Source organism: Dromiciops gliroides, chromosome 4 (assembly GCF_019393635.1).
Source record: "Dromiciops gliroides isolate mDroGli1 chromosome 4, mDroGli1.pri, whole genome shotgun sequence".
Taxonomy (NCBI): domain Eukaryota; kingdom Metazoa; phylum Chordata; class Mammalia; order Microbiotheria; family Microbiotheriidae; genus Dromiciops; species Dromiciops gliroides.
In genome coordinates, this window is record NC_057864.1 from 272,206,616 (window position 1) to 272,212,163 (window position 5,548).

Sequence of the window (5,548 nt, forward strand, 5' to 3'; positions counted from 1 at the left end):
TCTGATGGTGAAAGGGCCAAAGAGTGTTTTGGTGCTTTTTAAAACTTTATTGGTGGGGGCAGCTAGGTGGCACAGTGGATAGAGCACAGGCCCTGGAGTCAGGAGTACCTGAGTTCAAATCTGGCCTCAGACACTTAACACTTACTAGCTGTGTGACCCTGGGCAAGTCACTTAACCCCAATTGCCTCACTAAAAATAAAACAAAAAAAACCAAAAAACTTATTGGTGGGAAACAAACAACAGAAGTTGCCTTATCTTTGGTGCATGATTTCTAGGTCTTGCCCTCCTTCTTTTCTCATGTTCTCACATTGGAGGCTAGAGATCTAGTTAGCCACTCTGGGTTTCATAATTAGCTCACAATGAGAAGAATTAGGAGCAAAGGTCATGTGTTCTCTTTCTTTGCCATTTTATGGAATTTACATCAGATGAACAGTTATTAATGTAATCACAGTATCTCAGAATTTCCAGTTAGGAAAATTTTTACCATTTAGTCAGAGATTTGTGTCTCTGTGCCTTAATTTAAATTTCATGTGTTTTCAGCTAACCACTGGCTTCTTTATATTTGGGGCAAAAATCAAGAGATAGGAATTACTTAGGTAAAAGAAGCAAGTAAAGTTGATTGCAGTAGCACAGTTGATAGAGCACTGGACCTAGAGTCAGGAAGATCTGAGTTCAAATCCAATCATAGACACTTACTAGCTGTGGGACCCTAGGCAAGTCACTTAATGGTTGTAAGCCTCATCTGTAAAATGGGGATAATAATAGCATCTATCTCCTAGGTTTGTAGTGAGAATCAAATTATATAACATTTGTAAAGTGCTTTGCAAACTTTTTTTTAATTTAAAAACAATTTTTTGGTGGGGCAATGAGGGTTAAATGACTTGCCCAGGGTCACACAGCTAATAAGTGTCAAGTGTCTGAGGCTGAATTTGAACTCAGGTCCTCCTGAATCCAGGGCTGGTGCTTGATCCACTGTGCCACCTAGCTGCCCCACTTTGTAAACTGTAAAGTAAGATATGTATTAGCTAGTTGTAATTTATATTATAGTTCCTGTTATTAGACAGGCCTGTAGAAGCTCTCAGTCCTTGAAGAGGCAGCTTTAATTTGGGTTCTCTATTCCAATATGTCTGTTGTGACCTGTTGTCCTCCCTCAGTCTCTTCCTTCTCTGGCCCAGCTCAGCTCTTCTTTTAATTTCTCCTCCTACCTACTACCCCGTGGCAAGATTCTTTTTTAGGTTGGTATTTGCTCCTCTGCTGATACTATTCAGCTGATGGAGTCCCCACTCCTTCCTTCCAGTCTGCTCTCTCAAAAACTGTGTGTCTCTTTAAATGAAGGCTGACAAAACTTCCATGTGGTTACCCAGAACCAGGACTAGCAACTATGAGCTTGTTCTTTGTGATGGCTTTTACCAGATTCAGAATGTGCTATAGTAGTAGTAGTAGGCCTCCATCAGTCTCGGACAACCATGGATCAACACCTTGAAGAGCCACAGGCCACAGTGTGGCTATGCAGTATGATACAGGAGCCTCAGTTCCCGAGTGACTTATAACCTGTAATTGCCACATCCTGTGTTGTATCTACCCCATGAGGAGTAGCTGGAGTGTCCTCTCCAGGACCCTGGCCTGGGCAGATCAATTGGAAAACAAGCTGTTGCCCATGCAGCAGGTTTTCCCTCTCAAAGACATTGGTGGATCCAAAGGAGAGGCAGAGTCAATACAGTTTGGCACCAGTGCTGCCGCAGGAGTTGCCAGAGGGATCTGATGTCCATCATCCAACTGCCTAAGGGACTCAGACTCCTGATTTTTCCTCAGGGTTAATTCCCGAAGCCTTTCCCATATATGGGTATAGCCGCAAGGCAGCAGAGGTTTAAAATCAGGGTTTCCTTCCCCTAGACGTGTTGCCTGCCAAGGCTAATGAGCCCCACCTGCCCGAAGCAACTGGTTTTTAAGGAGCCAGTGACTCGCCTTCACCCCTTCTCCTGTTAGTGGAAATAGTTCTGCCACGAGAAGGCCAGGAGTTGGGCTTCGGTTGTCTGAGGCTATTTGAGACGCACACTATTGGAGCATTTTATAGAGAATGGGAGCTTATCCCCACTCCCACCCCGGCATGACTTATATTACTTATATTACTTATATCCACCACACTTTTCTCCCTTGTTCTTTAGGTCAACCACAATTTTGATTCTTTGGATATTGTGGTGTTCTGTGACTGGCAACCATATCATTATTTTTTAAAAAAACGATAATAACAGCTAACATTTATATAGCACTTACTACAACCTTAGGAGATAGTTTAATTCCAATTTTACAGGTAAGGAAACTGAGGCAAGCAGCAATTTAAGTGACTTGGCCAGGATCACACAGCTAATAAGTATGTGGGGCATGATTTGAATTAGGGTCTTCCTGATTCCAGGCCTGGTGCTCAATCCACTATACCACCTACCTGCTATTCACATACTCTGGAGGGTATGAGTCCCAATCAAAAGGTAATTCATCTCATGGCTAGCAAATTTCACCACATCTTACTCTTCTAATCCAAGTGATAAAGAATTCCCATTGTCTTCTTCCTCTTCCACCAATCCTCCTCTCATCTCCATTAACCTCTTTCCTCCCCCCAACTCACTTTAGCCCCCACATCTCAATCTAATTTTCCCCAACCTTTCCCTTCTGCCCTCTGGAATGACTATCCTATCTAAACACATTTTCCTTTATATCAGACTCCTTCCTTTCATTATCCTTCCAACTCCTAGCACTCTCATACGTGACATCCCTCAGAAAACACTGCCCTACTAATCATCCTTTTTAATACCAGTTTCATTTTCATTTCTTGTCTCCCCTCTACCACATCCACGGAAAAACAACACACTTCTTGCCACCCATTGCCTCTTCCAGACTTTCCCCATGCAACCATCACTCAACAACTTCTCTCTTGAAGTTCTTTCTATTTAGATATAGTTAAACCAACAGGATTTATTACTGCAAACCATCTGAGAAGAATTAATATTTCTTTTTTTTGTTTATAGACTTAATTTTATTTTATTTAAAAAGTCTAATTCCTCTTTCTTCCAATTGGGAAAAAAACCCAACTAAACCTTTATAACAAATATGCCTAGTCAAACAAAACAAGTTCTCATATTGTCTGTATCCCCAAACTATATGTTGTAATGATTGGAATGATGCCACCTGCTGGAGACTTACTGTAGCAAAGCTCTGCCATGAGGAGAAGGCCTCTGAGGGCAAGCCATGTGGTCAAGGTCCTTAGCATCAGGAAGTGATGTTTGCTCATGGGTACTGTCTATCAAGGCTACCAGCCAATCAACTTGAGGAGTCTCCCATTTCTGGGAGGAGGACACGGAGTAGGAAGCAGACAGGGGTGAAGGGGTGCTGTCTCTTTTGGTTCCTGACCTCACCATGGTGGGTCAGATGATAGGGTCTCTTAGAAATAGTTAGATTTTTACCTTTCTCTCTGATCCTAATGCTCTGTAATAAATACTTAAATACTTAAATAGTCTTGCTAAAGCTTATAATTTATTGGTGACCACTCATTAGGTTTTAGATGGTATAGCTAGAATTTTAGCCCTTACAATGTCTTATTCTGAATTAAGGTTAGGAGGATAATGTACTTCATCATCGGTCCTCTGGCTTTGTGATTGGTCTTTGTGTTGATCATAGTTCTTGAACATTTTAAAGAAAAATATGGAATCCTTCAGAAATTTGATTGTCACCCTCAGATAGGGGGCATGCTAATCTTTTCAATATTGTTCCTGTTTTCATATATGTGCTCTTGAGGTGAGCACTGAGAAAGTGTTTCATAATAACTTCTTCAGGGGCCCTTTGGGGGCACCTTTCAGGCTTGAGGGCATATCCTGTATAAGGGCATGGGAGATGGGAGAGATGGTGATAGATGAAGAACAGCAGGTAGACTCCTTTGTACCTTAGAATACATGAAGGAGATTATAATAGCATATAATACTTGGAAAGGTGGGCTAGAATCAGGGTAGCTAGGTAGCACAGTGGATAGAGCACTGGCCTTAGAATCAGGAAGTTATTTTCCTGAGTTCATATCTGGCCTCAGACTCTTACTAGCTTTTGTGACCCTGGGCAAGTCACTTAACCCTGTCTACTTCAGTATCCTCATCTGTAAAATGAGCTGGAGAAGGAAATGGCAAACCACTACAGTATCTTTGCCAAGAAAACCCCAAAAGTGGTCATGAAGAGTCAGACACAATTGAAAAAATGAACAACAGGCTGGAGTCATAATTTTCAAGGGCCTTAAATGCCAGACAGAGGAATTTGCATTTTATCCTGGAGTCTATAATGAGCCACTGGAGCTTTTGAAGCAGGGGAATCACATAGTCTGAACTATCTTTTAGAAATCTCAATTTGGCATTTGGATGGAAGATGGATTAGAAAAGGGAAAAGTGTGGACGGAGAAACCAATTAGAATACTATTGTGACTGTTCAGGCAAGAGGTAATGAGGTACTGACCTAGAGCCTTGACCCATGTGAGTGATATGTATGTGGTCAAGATAGAATCACCAAGACTTAGTGACTGATTTTAATAGTGAGGGAGTGTAAAGTGTTGAGAATATTTTACAGACAGAGGAAAAAGCACCTGGGTTTAAATACTGTCTCTAACATTACCTATAGGGCTTTGGACAAATCACTTTACTTTCTTGGGCCGCGGTGTCCTCAATTGCAAAATGAAATGGTTGGATTAGATCTATGATCCAATAAGATTGGATTTTTTTAGTTTATGAACTTGAGAAACTAAAAGAAATGGTAATGTTTTCAGCAGAAATAGGGAAATTCAAAAGAAGAAGGAGTTTGTGAGTAAAAATAATAAATTCTGGTCATATTGAGTTTAAATACCTAAGTTTTGGGGTCTTTTTTAAATCTAGGTAATGATAAGGTAGTTTATTTAATGGGGAAAAAGACAGCTAATGTAAGTCTACAAAAATTTGGTTTCACCAAACAGAACTGTTAAAAATCTCTTCACTGCTAAATTCAGTTAACATGTTGTTACATGATTAATGAAAGCATGGCTCTTTTTAAAATTATTAAGTACTTCTTGTTCCCACAGAAGCCCATCTCTTTAATCTTATGTGGCTACATGCTTTAAGGAACATCAAGATGCCAGGGGAACAAAAATTACAAGCATTTCAAAGGACACTGGAAAGATATGGTGGAATGAAAAGGTTGTGGCACGATACAAACAATGATTTATGGAAGAGAGGTGATGTAAAAGATCTATATAATGAAAAACATAAAGGACCAGGAAGGGAGGTGAACTGGTCTTATAGCAAGAATAAAAAGCGATAGTTAGATAAGCATAGTACTTCTTCATTGGGTATACCCAAGATAATAAAAGAACCAGAAAAAGGTCTCAAGCATATTGGGTGAACCTTCTCTGGAGAACTTAAGATTAGACAACAGAGGGGCAGCTAGATGGCACAGTGGTTAGAGCACCGGCCCTGGAGTCAGGAGGACCTGAGTTCAAATCCGGCCTCAGACACTTAGCACTTACTAGCTGTGTGACCCTGGGCAA

At 40.8% G+C, this 5,548-nt stretch overlaps 1 non-coding gene across 1 annotated transcript; it reads right to left on the reverse strand.

Annotated features, from left to right (window-relative positions):
• Window positions 1-3,690: 3,690 nt before the first annotated feature.
• On the reverse strand, window positions 3,691-3,797 carry LOC122727026. Its single transcript, XR_006353005.1, has one exon. It is a non-coding gene; the product is annotated as a U6 spliceosomal RNA (small nuclear RNA).
• Window positions 3,798-5,548: the final 1,751 nt, after the last annotated feature.